Source organism: Passer domesticus, chromosome 24 (assembly GCF_036417665.1).
Source record: "Passer domesticus isolate bPasDom1 chromosome 24, bPasDom1.hap1, whole genome shotgun sequence".
Classification (NCBI taxonomy): Eukaryota; Metazoa; Chordata; class Aves; order Passeriformes; family Passeridae; genus Passer; species Passer domesticus.
Window position 1 is genome coordinate 1,448,269 of NC_087497.1, and position 22,738 is coordinate 1,471,006.

Genomic DNA, 22,738 nt, shown 5'->3' on the forward strand with positions numbered 1-22,738 from the left:
CCCACACTGAGAGCCTTGAAAAGCCAGGGAGGGCTCGGAGCCCTTGGTCTGGCAGCATCTGAGCTGAGCAAGGAGACAGGGAGGCTTCAGCCCCTCTCCACTGGCTTTGTGACCACCCCACATGGACAGTGTCACCCCTCTCTCTCCTGTCCCCTTGGCAGCCTGGGTGACACCACTGTACAGGTGAGAAATGTAAATCTGGGGTAAGGGGTCTCACTCAGACCCCCCAGGAGCAGATCTCCAGGGGATTTGGGGGCTTAAAGAATGTAGGGGCACAGAAGGGACCCTCCTGTCACCTTCCTGGTACAAACATGGTCCCGCAGAACCCTCTGCAGCCCTGACACATCCTGGAGCACAGGGAGTGCCTGGTTTGGAGCTCCCTAAATTCCCTGTTAATCCCTGCTTCCCCAGGCAGGGAGGGCCAGGGCATTTTATTATTTAGGTCATTTCCACTCCATGGAAGGGCTTTTGCAGAGACAGAAGATTTGGGGGCTTAAAAGATATAGAAATCAAGGCACAGAAGGGACCCTCCTGTCACCTTCATGTGATGTTCCTACAGACCTCTCTGCATCTCTGAACACATCCCAGGGGACAGAGAGCACCTGGTTTGGAGCTTCCTAAATTCCCTGTACATCCCTCCTCCCCCAGGCAGGCTGTTTTATTCTTTAGGGCTTTTCCACTCCATGGGATTTAAACTCCCCAAATCTGCCCCAAAGCAGATCCCAAAGCACGCTGCTGATAACAGATCAGTGCTGAGTGTTTGGCCTCGGGAGGAGGGAAACCTGGGCAATCAATCCATCTCCAGGCACCGGGAGAGGCCCAGGAACCTCCCTGGGATGCTCTCAGGCCCTGCTGCTCCAGTCGCCATCGCCACGGCAACGGTCGCCATGGCAACGCCTCCTCCATGGCGACGCATCCCGCTGGAGCCATGGGTGGTGTCCTGCAGCCCAAACCCAGGGATGGAGGCTCCTTCCCGGGTGGGGGCAGTGAAATGGGGTCACGGGGTGGGTAAGGTGGGGAGCAGGGGGAGAGGAGGCACTTCCAGCTCCTGGGGGAGCTCCCCCAATGGGGAGAATCCTGATTTAATTCCATGGATTTTGGGGAGGGTGGGAGCAGCACCCCGAGCTCCAGGAGCTCTGACTGGGAGGGATCTGCTGCAGGTGGGAGGTGACAGGGACACCCCAGCCCGTGGGTGTTCCCAGCCCTCCTGGCTGCAGGCAGAACGTCAGGAGTTCTTTCCTTGAGGGAATCAGAAAGGAAATCAGGATCTGGCTCTGGAATGTTCCTGAGGAGCTGGGGCCCAGGTTTGGGTTGTGCCTGGAGCTCTGGATGAGGGGACAAGTCCAGGTGGCCAAGTCCTTTCCTAGCCAGGTTCACTGGGCAGCATCCACAAGCAGCTCCAGAGTGACGAATCCCAGGAAAACACGGAATTCCAAGGAGCCCAGTGCAGGTCCAGCCAGGCATCCTGAGGAGCCCACCCATCCCACAGTCCCCAGGACCACAAGTGGTTGGAGATGAGGAGGTTCCTGCTGTGAGAAGACCTGGAAGGGAGAGCTGGGGATGGAGGGGATTTTATTCCATGATAGGAATCCCTGTGTCCATCCAGCAGCCTCTGGAATATCTGGGATGTGGGTTGGGGCCAAGGCAGGAAAAGGGGAGCAGCAGCAGCAACACAGGGAAGCATCCAGGTCCACATCCCAGAGGGGAAAGAGGGAAAGGAAGATGGAATCAGGGTGAAAGCACCTGGAGAACGGGACAGGGCTGTGCAGTTGACACGAGGATCCATTTCCCATCCCACAGATCCCCATCTCTTGGTGCCATGTCCAGGTTCTTGTCTCTGCATCCCATTCCTTCCCATCCTGCTTCCAAAATGAACAATGAAACCAAAAACCACAAATCTCTACGCTTGTTTGGATTCCAGCCCCAGAGAAACTCTGGGAACTGCAAACCTGGAGAAGCTCTGGGAATCCCAAATCCTGAGACAGCTCTGGGAGTCCCAAATTCAGAGACAGCTCTGGGAGTCCCAAATCTGGAGAAGCTCTGGGAATCCCAAACCTGAAGAAACTCTGGGAATCCCAAGCCTGGAGAAGCTCTGGGAAGCCCAAATCCCATTCCAACAGCTCTGAGTGCCAAGGAAGCACCAGGACAAGACAAGGTAGAAGGAGAGTGGTCCTGCCAGGATGGAGCCAATGGATCAGCAGCACCCCAGGCTGTTCTTCCCAGGGAAATGGCAGGTCTGGGGATGTTGGAAAGCTTGGAATGACACAGCCAGGGGCAGGAATCCATCAGGAGCAGAAAGATTCTTTCTCCAGGAACACACTTCTACACTGAGAATATATCACGGGGAAAATGTTGATTCTTTGAATATTTTCTATGGGATATTTTCAATTAATCACCCCTCAAAAGTCCTTTTCTGGTGTTTTATACTGAAAACCTCAATAACTCATCCCAGCAAGTGATTTAGGGATACTATAAACAGCTGGAATAATACGAGCTCCATGAAAGGCTGGAATGAAAACATCATTTCTGAAGTTTAAAAAACTCCATGATTCTTTCTTCTTGCTGAATTTCCACTCCCTGATCCAAGACTGAGAGCTAAAAATAAACCTGTTGGAAAGCTGCTCTGGGCAGGAACCTGGGAGAAGACCACCATGGGGTTGAGGACCACCATGGGATTGGGGACCACCAGAGCTGCTCGGGATGGCGATCCCAAGGCAGAGCGCAGGAGGATGGGCTGGAATTTGGGATGCTGGATGCTGGAAAAAGGGTGTGGGTGCTCATCCCAGTGAAGATCCCACTCCCAAGATGTGACATGAGCTCAGCCAGCACCAGCCCCTTGTTTTGTGTCCCTTCATTGTTCCTCAGATTAATTAAAACCCTAATTAAGAGCTGCCCAAAGCCCAGTGAGTTTGGATTTAATTGGCCACTCATTTTCTGCAAGAAAAATAATAATTAGTGTTGCTGGAGGAGCTGCAATTATCCTGGATTTGTATGGATTCTTCACTGCCAATGAGAGGAGCCAGGCACATCCCAAAAATGGACACAGATGCTCCCAAGTTCCATCATCCTTCAGGGAATACCAGCTCCATCCTATCCTGCCCCATTCCATCCATTCCTGCCCTGTTCCATCCATCCCTGCCCTGTTCCATACATTCCTGCCCTGTTCCATCCATTCCATTCCCTGTTCCATCCATTCCATTCCCTGTTCTATCCATTCCATTCCCTGTTCCATCCATCCAATTCCCTGTTCCATCCACTCCTGCCCCTGTTCCATCCATTCCATTCCCTCTTCCATCCATTCCATTCCCTGTTCCATCCATCCTGCCCCCTGTTCCATCCATTCCTGCCCCATTCCATCTATTCCTGTCCCTGTTCCCTCCATTCCTTCCTTCCCGTCTCTCCCAGCCTCCATCCCAGCTGGAATTCCCCTCCTCCTCATTAGGGAATTGTTTTAATTTACTCTGCTCCATAATCCTATTGCAGCTTAACGTGCACAACTGTCCCGGGCTTTTCTCACCTCCACCAAGGCTCATTCCAGAGCTCCCTCAGCTTCCCAAACAGCTCCAAAATAGGAATTTCTTTATGTCTATCCTTTTCTTTCCTTCCCGGAGTGCTTGGCACAGGGATGGGCACTGCCTGTTAAACCCTGATGGCTCCAGGGTGGTTCTGGTGGGCATCTGGGGATTCCCACATTCCCTGTTTTCTTTCCAGCTCCTCCAGGAGCCGAGGGGATCTGCTCCTGTGCTCCCTACCCAAGAAGACAGAGTTTAGACAAGAAAAATGGGTTTTGATGGGTTTTTTAATTGAATTTTTTGAAATTCAGAGCTCCAAGGGAATGTGCCCGGGGGTATAAAGAAATCCCTGCACGCCTCAGTTTACCTGCCTGCAAAAGAACTGCAAATAATCCGGGAACAGAGAGTGGCTCCTCTCCCATTCCGGGGATGCTGGGGACGCTTTTTAATAGGGATATCCATGTCCCATCCACGTTTCCCTGTTTTGTCTTTCCCCCAGATATTCCTGGGAGTGGATAGGCACCTACTTCCTTTTTTTTTTCAATTTTTTTTTTCCTACAATTTCCTGTTATTTTTAATGTTTATTTTTCATTTTCCATCCCAGAAAAATGAAAAATCTTCAATTTTCAATTCCAGGCTCCAGAACCTTTTGGCTCTTCCTGGCAAAGAGACAGAGGATAAAAGTTCATTCCCAGCTCTCCTGAGTGGGAAGAAAACCTCAGAAGTTTGCACCTGAAAGCCTCAATACCAGAAACCAAAAAACCCCAAAATTGCAGAGCTTTTCAGCCACACCTGACGAGCTCCATGAGAAGATCTGCACACTCAGAAAAAAAAATATTTTCCCATAAAAAGGAATCTGAGGAGGATGAGCTGTGGAGAAGAACTTAGTGGGGGGCAGCCTCCTGTCTCCTAATTAATCCCAAAATTATCCCTGAGAGGATTTTGGTGACCTGAATAAATTATTCCCGTTTTCAGGACAATTTAATGCACTGCTCCCTGCCCATTGCCCAGCACAGGAAGGTGAAAATCAACATTTTGGTGTTTTCCTCTACCCCTGAGGCATGGCTGGTCCCCCAGGGTGGATCCCTGGAATTCCAGGCTCCCAAATCCAGCAGCACGAGCCCTGCTGGGATCCGGGAGGGGTTTGGTGACAGCTGCAGCTCCTGGGAGCACCCAAATCTCCCAGCAGATGGTTGGGCTGATTACACAGCCGGGGTCACTCCGGGGCACCCGGCACTTCCGAGGGACAGGAAATATTCCCTCTCCCAGCCTCACATCGGGAAGGAGCTTTTTTTCCCCTTTTCCACCATTTTTGCCCATTTTCCATCACTTTTTGCCCCTTTCCACCACTTTTCCCCTCATTTCCACTACATTTTGCCCCTTTCCCACCATTTGCCTTTTTCCGCCATTTTTTCCCATTTTCCACCACTTTTTGCCATTTCCACCTCTTTTTGCCCATTTCCCACCACTTTTTCCACCTTTCCACCATTTTTGCCCCTTTCAAACAGTTTTGCCCCTTTCCACCACTTTTCCCCTCATTTCCACCATTTTTCCCCCTTTTCCACCATTCTTACCATTTTCCATCACTTTTTGCCCATTTTCCACCACTTTTTGCCCTTTATTCACCACTTTTCCCACCATTTCCAACACTTTTTCTCCCTTTTCCACAATTTTTCCCATTTTCCACCATTTTTCTTCTTTCCACCATTTCTGCCACCAGGATCCCCTTTTTTCCCTCCAGCAGCTGAGGAAACACCAATACCCAGGAGTTCCATGGAAAAATCCTTTCTCCAGGCTCAGTTTTCCCTTCCACCCCCAGCAGCAGGAAAAGGGGAAGGGAAACATTGGGAAGGAGCTTCTTTTTGCACATTTCCAATTTTCTACCATTTTTCCCATTTTCCATCACTTTTTCACCTTTCCATCATTTTTTCCCATTTCCCACCAATGTTTGTCCCTTTTCTACCATTTTTTCATGTTTTCTGTCACTCTTTGCCTATTTTCTGTCACTTTTTGCCCCTTATTTCCACCATTATTTTCCTCCCATTTCCACCAATTTTTTTCCCATTTTCCACCACTTTTTGCCTCTTCCCCACCACTTTTTGCCCACAGGATCCCAATTTCTCCCTTCCAACAGCCAAGGAAACACCAACACCCAGGAGTTCCATGGGCAAATCCTTTCTCCACGCTCAGCTTTCCCTTCCCACCCCAGCAGCAGGAAAAGGGGAGGAAATCTCGGAGCAGCACTGGTTTGGTGCCTCGGACAGTGCTGCCCTTGTTCTTCCCCGAGCGGGGGAAACCCAACCCCGCTCCCTCCCCGCCTGCAATTCCCGCTTTCTCCGCGCCCCAGCAGCACAAAATTCCTTTAATCCACATTTTCCAGCTGCAGAATCCACCCTGCAAAGATGCTCAGGAGCTGGTTGGTGTTTCTCACTCCCCTCGGAGCTCAAAGTTGAAAAAATGGAATTTTCTCTTTCTGCTCAATGCTCAGTGAGCCCTAAACTTGGATTTATCTGCCCTGAGCTGGAATTCTTTGGCTGGAAATGGAATCAGCCCTCCTTTAGTGGCCTCACCTCGCCTTCAGCACAAAAACAGGGGGTAAACACAAATGGAAATGAAATTTAAAAACAAAACAAAACAAAAAGAAACACCAAGAAATAAACAAACAAACAAAAAAGAAAAATCAAACCCAAAAGTCAAACAAACAAAAAGTCACAAAACAAAAAACCTCACATGAAACAAAAAAAAAAACCAGAAAAAAACAAAAAACTCAAAACAACAACAAAAAACCCAAAGCCCTACAAAAAACCTAAAAGAAATCCACCAAAAAAAACCCAAAAAGCAAAATCAACAAAAAATAACTCAAAAATTTTAAAAATCACAAAACCCCCAAACAACAACAACAACAAAAATCCACCAAAAACCCTACAAAAAAGAACAGCCACATTTTCATCCATGTTTTTCCATCCTTTCCCTTTTTTTGGTCTTAAATTTAATTCAAGGGAAGTGAAACTCTCTTGCCCATTTCCCACCACTTCCCCTCTCCTTTTCCACCAATTTTTGTCCTTTTCTACCACTTTTTTCCCTTTTTCCACCACTTTTTGCCTCATTTCCACCATTTTTCTCATTTTCCATCATTACTTGCCCCTTTTCCGTCACTTTTGTCTCTTTTTTCACCACTTTTTCCCCTTTTCCCACCATTTTTCCCATTTTCCATAATTTTTTGCCCCTTTTCCACAATTTTTTCCCTTTTCCACCACTTTTTGCCTCCTTACCACCATTTTTTCCTCTTTTCCATAACTTTTTGCCCCTTTTCCCTGACTTTTTCCCCTTTCCCCCACCATTTTTTGCCACCAGGAGCCCATTTTTTGTGTTATTTTTGTCATTACCCAGAGATCCTGCTCAGGTTTCCAGCTGAAAGGAAAAGCCTGGAATCAGCTGAGCCCTGACCTGAGCCTGGCCCAGCTCCGGTTTCCGATCCCGGCCCTGCTGGGCTCGGCTTACCCGGAAAATAAAAGAGCTGGAGCTCCCAACCCCAGAAACAAGGGAAGGACAGTCCCAGTCCACAATCCCGCTGTTCCTGGCTGGGGAGCGGGGGATTTTGGGGATTTTGGGATGAGGTGAGAAGCGTTTCCAGGTTTTCTGTGGGATGGTGGTGGTGCCGGAAGGATTTGATCAAATATTTATGGAGCTGTCTGAGTTTGCTGCTGCCAGGGGTTTAAAGTAACCAAACGACCAAAAAACAACCCACAAAAACCAACAACAAAAAAAAGAAACCCCAAACAAACAAAACAAAACAAACAAAAACCAAACCAAACCTGTGGGAAATTAATTTGTAAAAAATTCTCAAAGCCTGATAGAAGGTTCTCATGCATCTGTATGCAAGCATTGAGATAAGAAATGCTAACTTTAAAATGTCATGGAATAAGGCATTCAGGTTAAGAAAATAAAATAAAAATGAAAAAATAAATAAAATACAATTTTTAAAGCACCTCTCAGTTACCCCATCTCTAAATTAAAAAAACATAATCCAATACAAATGAAAACAAAACAAAAAAAGAAAACTCACCAAAAAAGCACCAAAACCAAAATAAAACCACAAAAAATACTCCCCCATAAAACAAAAACAACAAAAAACCTACACAAAAAACCAAAAAAGTTAGTTCTCTTTCCACCACTGGTTTTTTTTTTTTTGGTCCTGTTTGTCCCCCAAAACACCACAAAAACCCCTAAACAAAACTACACACACAAAAAAACCACACACACACACAAAAAAAAACCTCACAAAAAGACTCCACAAAAGAAAACCCACCAAAAAATAACCCACAAAAAAAATCCAACAAAAAAAGCCTGAAATCCTTGCAGGGCAGTGGAACTGGAGGAGCTGCTCCCACCCCTAGGATAATTCCAAGGATAATTCCACGGGTGTTGGTATCCTCAGCTTTTCCAAATTCCACCAAATTTTAACAATTCTTTACAAATCCATTTCCCACACAAGGATCCGGTGGGGCGGTGGCATTCCCACACCTGGCAGAGGGGAAAAGTGGGAAATACCTCCAGGTGTCAGCCCCAAAGCTTTGGGGGATCCATCCCAGGATCCATCCCAGGATCCATCCCAGGATCCATCCTGGGATTCCTTCCAGGATCCATCCCAGGATCCCTCCCAGGATCCATCCCAGGATCTATTCCAGGATCCATCTCAGGATCCCTCCCAGGATCCCTCCCAGGATCCATCCCAGGATCTATTCCAGGATCCATCTCAGGATCCCTCCCAGGATCCCTCCCAGGATCCATGCCAGGATCTATTCCAGGATCCATCTCAGGATCCCTCCCAGGATCCATCCCAGGATCTATTCCAGGATCCCTCCCAGGATCCCTCCCAGGATCCATCCCAGGATCCCTCCCAGGATCCCTCCCAGGATCCATCCCAGGATCCCTCCCAGGATCCCTCCCAGGATCCATCCCAGGATCCCTCCCAGGATCCCTCCCAGGATCCATCCCAGGATCCCTCCCAGGATCCCTCCCAGGATCCATCCCAGGATCCATCCCAGGATCTATTCCAGGATCCATCTCAGGATCCCTCCCAGGATCCCTCCCAGGATCCCTCCCAGGATCCCTCCCAGGATCCATCTCAGGATCCCTCCCAGGATCCATCTCAGGATCCATCTCAGGATCCATCTCAGGATCCCTCCCAGGATCTATCCCAGGATCCCTCCCAGGATCCCTCCCAGGATCCATCTCAGGATCCCTCCCAGGATCCATCCCAGGATCCATCCCAGGATCCCTCCCAGGATCCATCCCAGGATCCATCCCAGGATCCATCTCAGGATCCCTCCCAGGATCCATCCCAGGATCCATCTCAGGATCCATCTCAGGATCCATCCCAGGATCTATCCCAGGATCCATCTCAGGATCCCTCCCCGTTCCCAGAGAGCCACCAGGGCCCTTCCCTTCTCCTGCCATGGAATCCTGCCCTGGGCTCAGGGAAAAGGGCTGAGGAGGGGCTGGGCTGGTGTGGCTGGGCAGTGGCCAGGCAGAAAGGGTCCTGGGACACTGCTGGACGATTGGCTGCACAGGAGACAGCCGTGTGCCCTGGTGCCAAGAAGGCCGACGGCTCCTGGCCGGGGTCAGGAATGGCGTGGCCAGCAGGAGCAGGGAGGTCACTCTGCCCCTGTGCTCGGCACTGCTGAGGGCAAACCCTGAGTGCTGTGTCCAGCTCTGGCCTCTCAGCTTGGGAAGGACATTGAGGGGCTGGAGCACATCCAGAGGGGACAACAAGGCTGGAGAGGGGCTGGGAACACAAACTGTTGGAATATTGGGGGACACAGGACGGATGATGGACTTTGGACCTGGTTGACACAAGAGATTTGATAACAGGATGCCTTGGCAAAAGCAAACGGAACTCTGAAAATTAGACCTGGGTTGCAAGAAGATTCAATCCAATGAATTTACCACAAAAAGAAAATCCCATTAATCTCCGCAAGCAAGAGATGCTGTTATATGCATAAGTTTGTGTATGTGATTTTAACCTAACCACTGTAGTACACATTTCCAGTCTCCCTAAAACAGTACATAAGTGTTTGTATCCCACCATAAAGTCGGATTCTGATCCTTGAATCAGTCTCCCTGTCTCTCTCCATTGCCGACAACAAACCCTGTGAGGAACCACTGAGGGAGCTGGGGGTGCTGGAGCAAAGGAGACTCAGGGCTGCCCTCATCACTCTGCACAGCTCCTGAAAGGTGCCTGTGCTCAGCTGGGGCTGGGCTCTGTCTCCAGGAACTGACACAACCAGAGCACACAGCCTCCAGCTGCCCCAAGGCAAATACAGGTTGGATATCAGGAAAAAGTTTTTCACAGCAAGAGTGATAAAGTTCTGGAACGTTCTGCCCGGGAGGTGGTGCAGTCACCATCCCTGGGTTTGTTTAACAAAGCCTGGATGTGGCACTGGGTGCCAGGGTTGAGTTGAGGCGTTGGGGCTGGGTTGGACTCGATGAGCTTGAAGGTCTCTTCCAACCCAGTGATTCTGGGAATTCTGGGAATTCTGTGATTCTATGAATTCCCAGAGCAGCTGTGGCTGCCCCTGGATCCCTGGCAGTGCCCAAGGCCAGGCTGGACATTGGGGCTGGGAGCACCTGGGACAGTGAGAGGTGTCCCTGCCATGGGATGGGATGGGATGGGATGGGATGGGATGGGATGGGATGGGATGGGATGGGATGGGATGGGATGGGATGGGATTTAAGGCCCTTCCAACCCAAACAAACCCAGGATTCTGTGATTCCATGGAGTGACGCGGCAGGAGGGCAGAGCTGAAGCTGAGCTGGAGTTTGAGGGGTTCCAGAGCCCTCACATTCCCGGCTCCCTCCATCTCCCCATCCCTCCATCTCCCCATCCCTCCATCTCCCCATCCCAAGGGATTGCTGATGGAAGGGATCAAGCTCTTCCCATGGAAGAGAAAAACCTCCCCCAGTGCTGCCAAGGGAGAAGGAAACTGAGGCAGAGCAGGGAGTGCCCAGCAGTGACAAATTCCAGCATTTTCTCAACAAAGGCAGCCTTGGCTCTGCTCCAGGCTGGGTCGGTGGGAGGGACACAGGGGATGGGATCCAAGGCCTTGTCCCACCGCATCTCTGTCATTCCTTTGTCACATCCCTGAGATTTCCCGCTGGAAATGGGGCAGAAATCCCTCTGCTCTCTATTTCCAGCAGGAAATCACTTTCACTTTTCCAAGATCCCAGGGCAGCTCTGTGCCCCCAGGCTCTCAGGAGGGTCAATATTCCCAATTTCCCAATGTTTCTCAGGGACAGGTGATCTCCAGGGCTGGAGGCAGTGCTCAGGGGGGCTGATGTCCCTTGCCCAGGGGTGGATGAATCCTGGGAATGACTCAAGGCCACAGAACTGACCCCACAAGCTCCTGGAGCTCAGGAACAGCCCCACGTGGGATTGGGAGCATCCCTGACATCCAGGGGGAGAAATGAGTCCCAAGAGCAGCTGGGCAGTGTTTTCCCAGAGCCTGGAATGATCTGGGAGCAGATCCAGCTGTCCTGGCCTCCACCTCACACAGCCTCTCCCAGAGTGGGGAGAAAAGCCCAAATTCGGGGAGTCTGGGGGTGTCAGAGCTGTGACTGAGCCAGCAGCTCTGCCAAGCGCCACACACGAGGCTGCCAGGAAAACAAATCCAAAATAAAAAGCAGAAAAAAAAAACACCAGAGAAAGGGCAGAAAAGCTTTCAGCTCACCAGTTGGCTTTCTTTTCTTTCTTTATTTTTTTTTTCAGATCTAAAATTGATTAAAATAAACCCGGGGATCTGACTGAGCTGTTTCTATTTAGGACCTGAATAAGGACTGGTGAGCCCAAAAGCTGATCTGCTTTGGAGCTTTTTTTCCCCAACCGTATCAGTTGCTCTAATAAAAGACCCAGCCTCTCCCTGGCAGCATCCTCAAATCCTCCGGCTGCCACAATTCTGCACGGAAAAAGCTCCAGCAGCACGGATTTCTGCTCAGCAGAGGAGCAGCCAGCTCCCAGCTCACCCAGCTGCTGCTTCGTTTAAAAAAGAAAATCAGTAAAAAGGGAGACTTTATGTTTAAAATCTGCCCCTTTCTCCTGGGTTGTTTGCAGGGCTGGTGGTGGTTTCCCCTAAAATATTCCCACAAATCGTGGAAGCCTACCCAGTGCCGGGAATGATGCTGGGAAAGCTGTGGGATGTGGTTTGTGGCAAAGGGAAAAGCCCAGCCCGGGCTGAAGGGGCTGCTGGGCTGGGCCGGGCTCACCTGGGCCTGTGGGAACTGTGGGGTGTCCAGGGAAGATGATCTGAGCTGAGCAACGGTTTTGGGATGCTCAGACAGGAATTCATGGAGTCACAGAATATTCTGAGCTGGGAGGAACCCCCAGGGATCATCCAGCCCAACCCTGGCCCTGCCCAGACACCCCAAAATCCACCCTGGGTGTCCCTGGAGCGGGGTCCAAACGCTCCCGGCAGCCTCAGGAATGTCCCCACTCCCTGGGGACACTGCTGTCCCCTGGGAATGGCCATCAAACCCCAAACCACAGTGCAGCCCTCCCTGAGCGCCCAGCCCCACAATTCCAGGCTGAAAACCCAGACTGGGACAGGCTGGGGGCGACCTGGAGGTGCCCCAGCCCCACCCCTGGGGACACCCCCGGGATCGTCCCTGCAGCTCCCAGGGAAGGAGCTCGGCTGTCCCCGGGCTCTGTCACCTCGCGGGGACAGAGGATCCGGGGATGCTCCAGCAATCCAGGCTCTCGAAATCCAGGATATTTTCCTCCTGCCGGGGGCACCTCCAGCCCTGGCAGCGGGGCTGGCACCGCTCCCCACCCACCAGCAGCGGGGCTCGGCTCATGCCGCGCTCCCGGGGCCAGTTCAGCGCGGGCCAGGGCCAGGATTAGGGATGTGCCAGGCAGGGATTACCCGGAGCCCTGCCCAGATCGGGGGGAGGGCGCAGCAAGCACCGGGGCTCTGCGTTTCACGGACTTTCAGGGTGTAATACAACAGGATTTACCTGGGGAGGCTGAAATGCTGACAAGTCCCCAAGGCAGAGGCACAGAAAAACCTGGGGGCTCTGCCTTTGGTGGATTTTTTGGGGTGTAATACAATAGGATTTACCTGGGGAGACAGAAATGCTGGAATTCCCCATAGGAGAGGCACAGAAAACCTCGGGGCTCTGCTTCTGGTGGATTTTTAGGGTGCATTAAAACCCAGGGAGGCTGAAATGCTGGAATTCCCCGTGGGATGGGCACTGGAGATCTGGTGGAGGAGGGTGACCAATCCCTGTCTGAGCAACGGGACAGAATTTCCTGCTTTTGCCAGGAATTTCTAACCCTCACTGCCACCCCCTTGTCACCCAGAGGGAAACTGAGTCACGGAGCCAATCCCGGCGGGGCCGTGCCCCCTCTTCAGCAGTTTCACCAGGAATCGCCTCTGGAAGGAGCAGGGATCCCCTCTGCTCTTCCCTACAAACACCAGCACCCCAAAATCCCCTCTGCACCCAGAGCTCGAGCTCGCCCCAGCCCCGTCCTGCCCCGCTCCTGCTCGCTTCCCAAAAAGCCCAGCCCACGGCTCTGTGGATAAATCCCCTATTTTTAGCGGCTCCTATCGCGGGCTCTGGGACTGGTGGCATTCCCGGATTTCAGAGGGTGCATCGATGGGGGAGGCACAGGGACACCGGGCAGGACAATGCCCAGGGCACAGAGCTGCCCCTTTTTGGGGTGGAGGAGGCACCGTGCCCTGCCCACCCCACACTACCCAAAATAAAGTGCTTTTTTTGCGCCCTACACTCACCTACAATTATCCCAAATGAAGGGTTTTACACACTGGGCTGCACTCAAAATGTGGATTTGGGCTCCCAGCCCAAACCTGGAGTGGGAATGCTGAAAAAGGGCTGATGGTTCTGCTCTCCCTGGCCCCAAAACCCCACCAGGACCCGGCTGCAGCCCCACTGCCCTCACATCCCACTCGGGGTGCTGCTCACTGTCCTCACAACATCTGTGGGGCAGTGTCCTGAAACCCTACAGGGAAACCCTCCAGGGAAACCCTACAAGGAAATCCTACAGAAAAAGCTTCCAGGAAAACCCTACAGGAAAATCCTCCAGGGAAATCCTCCAGGAAAACCCTACAGAAAAACCCTAAGGAAAATCCTCCAGGAAAATCCTCTCCCTGGATGCCGGGAGCGAGGTGGGCCAGCTTTACCCAGGGAGAGCAGAAATGCCCCGCCCCCCCTGATGTGCACAGAGCTCCCCCACCCCAAAGCAACACCTCCAGTGCCACCCATCAGCAGCCCAGACAAACCGGGAACGTCCGAGAGGGCAAAGGCCACCCTGTCCCCAGGGTGACACCGCTGTCACCTCTAATGGCCACCGGCCGTGGCTCATGCCCCACCCCCAGGTGCCAGCAGCTCCCTCTGTCCTGTGTCCCTCTGTCCCCCATCCTTCTGCCCCTCCTGCCCTTGCTTTCCTTCTGTCCCTCCTGTCCTTCTGTCCCTCTGTCCCTTTGTCCTTCCTGTCTCTCTCCCTCTGTCCCTCTGCCCCTCTGTCGCTCCATTCCCCTGTCCCTCTGTCCCCTGTCCCTCTGTCCCCTCGGTTTATCCCCCTAAGCCGATTGCGGCGCCGGCCCTGCCCGCTCTGACCCTCCGGTGAGTGCCGGCCCCAGGTGAGGCCGGAGCCGCTCCGGGGATTACAGGGAATTACGGCACCGCTCAGACGGTGACAGCGGCCACACGGAGCCACCAGGGCCGAGGTAGCACCAGCGAGAGTGTCCAGCCAGGAGAACCTTCCCCGGGGATCCCAACCCAGCACGGGAGCAGGAGCCCCGATCCCATGGGATGGCTGCCACTGCCAGAGGGCAGCCATGGATGGGATCTTGGGAATTGGGAATTGTTCCCTGCAGGGTGGGGAGGGGCTGGGCTGGAATTGCCAGAGCAGCTGTGGCTGCCCCTGGATCCCTGGCAGTGCCCAAGGCCAGGCTGGACACTGGGGCTGGGAGCACCTGGGACAGCGAGAGGTGTCAGGTTGGAATGGGATGATCCCTAAATTCTCTTTCTTCCCACCAAAGCCATTCTGAGATCCTTCATCTCAATGCCAACCATGACAGGTGGATCTGGCCCAAACCTCCCCAAAACACAGCTGGGAGATTCCCTTGGGAGATTTTCCCTCTCTTTCCATGGATGCACCTGGCTCCAACTCAGCCCCTGCAGCTGCAGCCCACCCCTGCCACCCCAATGGCCCCAAAATGAGGAGTGTCCCCAAAGCCAGCCCCTCTAGGAACACAGGGAGGCTCTGAGGGGGACCCTCCCCGGGGCTGAGCCCCTCACAGGGACATTCCCACATGGACTCAGGGTTCCTGATCCACTCTGGGCTCCGGGGCTGAGCAGGGGCTGCTCCTGCAGGGCCCAGATGGCTCCGGGGATCCTAATCCTGCCCCCGGCAGCTGGGGAGGGGGAAAGCCACGGGGGAGGAGTGTCCCAAAGCAGGGGACAGAAACCTGGAGATTTGGAGGGGGATGGGCCTCGGGGTGGGGGCTGTGGCAGCTCTGAGGTGGTCCTGGGGGTTAAATCCCCTCCTCCCTGCAGAATGGCACGAGAAAACTCAAGGAAAGATGCACAGAAAACCCAGGAAAGCCCCGGGCTGCAGCCCTGGGTGCGTTTCCAGCACTGGCCAGGCGCTGCTGGCACAAGGCTGCTCCACACCCAGAGGAGCTACACAAAATCCTCTGCACTATCTGGGCTAGGTTTAAATCCCAGCAGCCCAGGTGTATCCCAGCAGCCTGCACCTTGGGATCATGGATTCATGGAATGGTTTGGGTTGGAGGGACCTGAAATCCCACCCAGTGCCACCCCTGCCATGGCAGGGACACCTCCCACTGTCCCAGTGCTCCCAGCCCCAGTGTCCAGCCTGGCCTTGGGCACTGCCAGTGATGCAGGGGCAGCCACAGCTGCTCTGGGAATCTGGTCCCAGTGTCCCACTGCTCTAACTGCACACAATTTCCCTCCTAGATCTCATCTGAATCTCCCCATTTTAATTTAAAGCCATTTTCCCTTGTCCCCTCACAAGCCTAAAGCTGTCCCCAAGGCAGGAGGGGATGGAGCTGCTGGACCAGGGCTGAGTCCAGCCTTGGGCGCTCCTGAACCTTCCCTCCAGGGCTTAACAAATCCCAGGTTTATCTCCCTGCTGGTTCCCAGGCCAGGTTTGGACAAATCCTGGGTTTGTCTCCCTGGGGATTCCCAGGCCAGGGCTTAACAAATCCCGGGTTTATGCCCCTGCTGGTTCCCAAGCCAGGTCCCTGTCCCAGTTCCTCTCCCCAGCAGAGTGTCAGGGCAGGTCCCCTCTGCTGTCACTGCACACCTGGATGGTTCCCATTCATTAAGAGGGGAAAAAAACTGTGAGAAATGGATTTATAGAAAATTTATAAAACTTGGTTTTAGTCTTATTTTTCTCTTCACAATGCCTGTCTTATTCTGTGGTATTTCTAAGTATTTCTTACTTCAAGGTTTGGATACAGATGCATGCTTCAGGAGTTTTTTGTTTCTATAATTCCATTTCCCACATTTTCCCCTCCTTGAATGGAAAAAACTTTTTTGATGGTTTTGTTTATTGATTGTTGTGTATAGTGAAGTATATAAGGTATTGTTATTAACATTGTTACTGTCATAATTAATGGATATAAATTTATTTTGTAAAGTTCTTTTAGTTAAGGTGTAAAACTATTATTTAATGTTGTTTAATTATTATTTATTCTTTGTCTTAATTTTATTTGTTAATATTTTTAGTTTTAGAAGTTGTTTGTGGATGGATTTTGAATGGCTAGATAAATTTATGTAAAATAATTTTTAATGTTTTTATAATTACGTCTATGTGTTAGTAAAATTAAGTTGATGGTGGTTTTGTTTTGTAAGGTTGTAAGTGTGATAGTATTAATATTTGTTATTATGGCATTAATTGTAATGGAAGTAGTATTGATTTTTTAATTTAGTTAATACTTTAATTGGTTTAATTGTTTTAATGCTACATTTGAGGTAAATTGAGGTAGAAATAAACATGAAGTAATTTTTTTGTTAGAGTTTTAGGGTTTGAAATTGTTATTATAGTTTGGGTTTTTATATAATAATGGGTAAATTTTTTATGGGTTTTTTTTATGGCTTTTTGGAAAACTGCGGAGGGAGATGTGAAATGCAGGAGCCCAAAGCGAGGGATGCCAAAAACGAGCCCTGGGTGACTGAGGAGGGTTTGGCCAAGCGTGGCCAGCACAGGGCATGGAGCAGATGGGCTGGTGGCCCCGTGGGGACACTCCCGGCTGGGGACTGGGGGGTTTGTGCCCTGGGATGTGCCGGGAGCGGAGGGAGGAGGAGGAGGAGGAGAAGAAGGTGGAAAGGAGAAGAAGGAGAAGGAGAAGGAGAAGGAGAAGGAGAAGGAGAAGGAGAAGGAGAAGGAGAAGGAGAAGGAGAAGGAGAAGGAGAAGGAGAAGGAGAAGGAGAAGGAGAAGGAGAAGGAGCCACACAACGCGCGACTGAGGCGCGGGTGCTGCAGGGCTGAGGGGATGGGGGATTTCTCTCCCTCATGTCCCGGTGGGACAGAAATATCCCTTGGCTGGAGCACAGGGAATCCCTGCCAGCACCACGGGCTGCACACCAGGACCTAGATGGGCACCCTGGGAGCAGAGTTTGGCTTTCCAGAGCTCCCGGAGACTTTTCCAGTCTCCTCCTCCTTCCCAAGCAATCCAGGCCAGATCCCGCTCCCACCTTGGAGTTTGTCCCCAGCACAGGAAGGACCTGGAGCGTCTGGAGAGAGCCCAGAGGAACCCCCGGAGCTGCTGCAGGGCTGGAGCCCCTCTGGAGCCAGGCTGGGAGAGCTGGGGGTGCTCCCCTGCAGAGGAGAAGGCTCCAGAGAGAGCTCAGAGCCCTGGCAGGGCCTGAAGGGGCTCCAGGAGAGCTGCAGAGGGACTGGGGACAAGGATGGAGGGACAGGACACAGGCAATGGCTGCCACTGCCAGAGGGCAGCCATGGATGGGATCTTGGGAATTGGGAATTGTTCCCTGGCAGGCTGGGGAGGGGCTGGGCTGGAATTGCCAGAGCAGCTGTGGCTGCCCCTGGATCCCTGGCAGTGCCCAAGGCCAGGCTGGACACTGGGGCTGGGAGCACCTGGGACAGTGGGAGGTGTCCTTGCCATTGCACTGGATGAGGTTTAATTCTCCCTTCCAACCCAAACCATTCCATGAATCCATCATTCCACAGCTCCACAAAACCACGGCATTTTTCTCCCCCCAACCCTCGGCCCTGACGTCTCATTCCTGCCGCTCCCAGCTCCTGAGCCGATCCCGGCTGCTCCTGCCCGCTCCGATAAGAGCCCCGTGAACAATGAAAAGGCGAGGAAAAGAGCAATTCCCGGTTTTTACAGCCAGCCGAGCGCAGCCCCGGCTCTCCCACCCCCTGGCTCAGCCGATCCCGGCGCTGAGATCCCGGCAGGAATCTGCAGCCGCTCGATCCCACAGATCTCCCAGGGCCTCTCCCAGGACAAAACCCTTCCCAAAAAGGCTTTGGGATGGTTGAGGAGCCCCATCCCGGCTCCTTCGGCGCTGGGGAAGGGGTCAGGGCGCTTGGGCTCACATTGCCGGGTCGATTTCCAGTGGAAGAGGCAGGACAATGGCGCATTGTGCGCCGGGGAGAGGAAAATGATCTCATGGTGTTTGTGGAAGGAAAGGTTTCAGCTGGAAACGCCTCCGGCCCGGGGACACCAGCCCCGGTGGAGCCGGCACCGGGAGCGCTCCTCAGCCGCTTTTCCTGGAGCGTTCCCGTGGGGAGCAGCCGGGGTCGCCCCCGGCCCGGGGGGATTTGGGGACACGGGGACACAGCCCCGGGACCACGAGCCGGCCCCAAACCTCTGCTGCTTCCGGGCGCGTGGTGCCCGCGGTGACTCGGGAGGCACCAATGCCCCTGCTCGGGGGCCACCGCGGAGTCACCTGCTCCCCGCGGGCACAAAGCCACCTCCTCGTGGGGACACCAGCCCGGAGGGAGCTGTCCCACTGTTGGATGCACCGGCACCGCTTTTCCTCCTAAGAAGACTGAGGAAAAACCGGGATCGGCCCCAAAGGAGTCCCGTGGGAGCTGGGGGTGGCTTTGGGGAGCCAGGGCGCTGTCACTGTGCCATGGCGCTGTCGCCGTGCCAGGGCGCTGTCGCCGTGCCAGGGGACGCTCCCCCGACACCGCCGGAGAGGCAGCTGCGGGAGTAAAAAGCCTCTTGACCGCAGAAAGCAATCGTGGGGTATTTCCCGTTTTATTTGGCTCCTTAAGCGCCACTTCATTTGCTGGGATCGGCTTAATTGTGGTCATTAAGGGGGAAAGGCTGAGCTCCCCAGGGACGGGCTGAGAGGGCAGAGGAGGGCTCCGGGGGCAGAATTCCCAGAGGGAACATCCTCCAGCCATACAACTCATTCTCCTTTCCCCAAATCCTGACGGCTCCTCTCCCTCACAGCCGCTGCCTCAGTTTCCCCAGCCCCGAGTTCCAGGAGCAAAAGGATTGGCACAGTTTAGGGAATTTCCAGCATGGAAAGGGGTCTGGAGCAGGCAGAGGGGCCGTGTCCTGTCCCTGCAGGGAGGGTGGGCAGCAGGCCCACAGAGCTGGGGGTGCCCTCATCTTTAACAGGTTCTGGGCTTTGTGCAAATCCCACCAGTCCCACATGTGGGAATGTTCTTCCTGAACTGCTCCGGGTGGACCAGCCTGGAAATCCCCACTGGCTCCCCCCAGAAGGGGGGATTTCCCCCAAAGGCATTGTCCCAGCCCCAAATTCACCTCGAAAGGCTTTGCACATGAGGCTGGAAAAGGGTTTTTCTCTCATTTCGAGGGGTGCAGGGAGCATGCAGGCCTAGCCAGGTCACACATCAATGGGATTCTGGAATCACTGGTGTTGGAAAACCCTCAGTGTTGGAAAATCCCCTCAGCCCCTGGTGCTGAACCATTAACCCAGCCCTGGGCTGTCACCGCTCACCCCTGCCCCTCATGTCACATTCTTCAAATATTTCCGGGGATGGGGACTCCACCACTCCCTGGGCAGCTGTGCCAGGGCCTGACAGACTTTTCCACGAGGAAATTGTCCCTGATGTCCAATTTAACCTTCCCTGGCCCAGCCTGAGGCCGTTCCCTCTCCTCCTGTCCCTGTTCCCTGGAGCACAGCCCGAACCCCCCGGCTGTCCCCTCCTGGCAGGAGCTGTGCAGAGCCACAAGGGCCCCCTGAGCCTCCTTTGCTCCAGGCTGAGCCCCTTCCCAGCTCCCACAAACACATTAAACCCCGGGAATGTGAGGGTGACATCTCCAGGCCGGGTTTAAGTGGCAGGCCAAGGACAGAGCTGTGACTGCCCTAAAGCCAACCTGGCTGCCCTTAAAACAGTGCCAGTCCCGTTACTGGAGACCTTCCAGGACCTGTTCTGGTGCTGAGCCACACTAATGAACCCTAAGAATGATTAATCAGGAATATATTCCACACTCTCAAAGGCAGATTTGGATCAACACCGGTTCCCCCTCCCCACAGGCAGGACTCAAAACCGGGGAAAACCCCAAGCAGCCCTCTTCCCTGTGCTCCTGGCGTTTAATTAGGATTATCCCACCCAGGGAGGTGCTTTTTTGCCCCAGCACAGCACCCGGTGCTTGCCAGCTCCTGTGTGTCCAACAGGAAGGAGTTCCTGCCCACCTTCCTCGCAGTTGTCATGGAAATGCAAAGCGAGGTTGATTAAGATGCTGCCAAATCCAGGATTTCCAGCTGGAGCCCAGCCTGGAGGGGGTGGGAGCAACCCAGGGCTGGGTTTGGGGGGAAGCCTCGGAGGGAGACCCAGCCTGCCTGGGATGGACTGAGAAGCCTGGAAAAGCGCAGCTGGAAATTGTTTTTCCATGAGGAATTAACCCCCGCAAGCCCTGGGAAGCCGAGTGGGATGCACAGGATGGAGTCACCATCCCAGGCGAGGGGCAAAGGTGTCACGGGCAGGAATCCCCGGGAAGCAACCCCGCAGCTCCATCCCGCGAGCATCTGCAGGGCCGGGAGCGGGGCCGTGCCCGGGGGAGCCCGCGGAGCGGGGACGCGGCCGAGCCCGTCAAGAGCGGCCAGAAATAGCCCCGATTTCCATATGTAGGACGGGGCGGCCATGCCAGCACAGCCACGACCTACTTTCCGCCCGCCGGCGGGGCCCTGCGCTGGCCCCGGGGCCGCTCCATCCCTCGCCCCCGGGGGATGCGCAGCTGCTGCCCCGGACCCGGGAGAGGGGCGGCGGGCTCGGAGCATCCCCGGGGATCCATCCCGCGGCTCCGCTGCCGATCGGAGCCCTCCGGCTCCTCCACAGAGCCCCGAGCTCCACAGGCGCGCCCTCCACGCTTTATTTTTAATTTTCTGAACCTTTTTGCAACGTTGAGCAGAGAGCCGGGAGCTTTTCCCGGCGCCTCTGGGATGCTCCTGCCTTTCAGGGCTGCGCAAACCGATGGGTTTCCGTGCGAACATGGCTTTTTCCATTCAAGGGAAAAAAAAAAAAGAGAATATCCAACCCTAATCCAGCGCTGCTGGGAGTGTTCCCTCTCACGCGCAGTGTCCATCTCCGGGGCTGCATTGGGGACGGCACCGGGAAGTCCCCGAGGGGAGAAATGCCGATATTTATTCCCCAACCTGTTGTTTCCCTCAGCAGACATGCAGGCAGGAAGGAGGCTCCTGCTCTTTCCACAGCAGCAGGGATTTTCAGAGCCCCAGCCTGCTGTGGAAATGCCCCTTCCTGACACGTTTACTTGTTTACTTGTCACTTGTCCCGAGCTGCTCAACACTCCCAGCCTCGCTGGGGAATTAAAATGTATCGTTGGAGAGGGAAAATCAAACCCAGCTCTGGCAGCTCTGGGAATGGGTGAGGAACAAATAAATTGTGAGGGGTTTTGCTGCACCTGAGGCCTCTTTTCTCAGAGTAGTTCAGGTTGGTGCCAGGCGGCTGAGAGCACCACGGGAGGTGACAGAAAGGAGACAGAAATGTCCTGCCCTGCCACGGAGGGGAAGAGGGGGGAGAAACCTCGTTCTGCTGGGGGGTCAGGGCAGTGCCCAACACGGCAGCGGGTGGGGAACAGGGCCCAGAATGCCAACGGGGGGAATGTCAGATGGACCGGGATCCTGCCAGGGGAATGGGCACCAGGATCCTGTCATGGGAATGGGCACCTGGGGCCTTCCATGGGAATGGGCACCTGGATCCTGCCATGGGAATGGGCACCTGGATCCTGCCATGGGAATGTCAGATGGACCAGGATCTCCACATGGGAATGGGTTCCAAAATCCCCTCAGAGGGACTGGCACCAGTATTTCCATACAGAAGCAGATCCCAGGATCCCCACGTGGGAACAGGTCCCAGCATTCCCAGTGCAGGGCCAGGTACCAGAATTCCCACACGGGAATGGCTCCCAACATGCCAGGCCAGCACCCCTCAGCCAGGCCTGGCCCCAGCAGAGCAGGAGGAAAATGAGGGCAGGGAGAGCTCCATGCCAAGGGAATGTGAGCCCAGGACTCCCTGGCAGCCACCAGCAGGCGAAGCTGCTCCTTCCAGCCCATCCTCAGCTGATTCCTCCAGGGGGATGCTCCAGGCTCTGGAGCAGGGAAGATTGTCCCCCTGCGTGACCATCCCCCACCACACACCAGGTTTTCCTCAAATTCTGCACTCCAAGAGCTGCAGGATCCACCTTATGCTTGGAAAAACACTTCCAGCTCTGACACCAGCAGGAAAATTTTAAAAACTGGACCATGGAAGCTCTCAGAGCCCAGGGGGTAAAGGAAGCACCCGAAGTTCTGATTTCACAAAGGGAAGATTTTCCCACGGGTTCCATGGCTGGGGTGACCCCACTGGGAAGGAGAATTGTTCCCTGCTATAGATACATGTTATAATATTGGCTTTTTGCAAATATTAAAATGGATTCTGTATGCGTGGTGTTAAAGTAACTTTGCTATCAAGATACAGTTTTTGTTTCTGTTGTTCATTAAGCTCAGTGAAATAGCTGATATCAGCGTGCTTGCGTTAAAATGCCTGCTGGGATGGGATAACACCCAATGAACACAGGATGGGGACGCCTGTACAGATCTGCCAACCATCAGCACTCACCGTCTGAAGGCAGAGTGGGCCAGAGCCCAAACTGGAAGGGATAAAGAGAAGGAGCCAAAACCACAGCCAAGAGACACACATGCTCTAAAAAGACAGACCCAAGGAGGGGCCATGTAAAATA

The 22,738-nt window shown here is 53.6% G+C and overlaps 1 protein-coding gene and 1 long non-coding RNA gene across 3 annotated transcripts in view; one reads left to right on the forward strand and one right to left on the reverse strand.

Moving 5' to 3' along the window:
- Positions 1-22,738, reverse strand: part of SDC3 (syndecan 3) — a 47,362-nt gene that overhangs the window by 14,297 nt on the left and 10,327 nt on the right. The window lies entirely within an intron of this gene.
- On the forward strand, positions 772-4,497 carry LOC135285792 (uncharacterized). Of its 2 annotated transcripts, XR_010350488.1 has the most exons (3): positions 778-977; positions 1,801-2,234; positions 4,149-4,497. It is a non-coding gene; the product is annotated as an uncharacterized LOC135285792 (long non-coding RNA). The 2 variants fall into 2 exon arrangements; XR_010350487.1 differs by having other exon boundaries at positions 772-977; positions 1,801-4,497.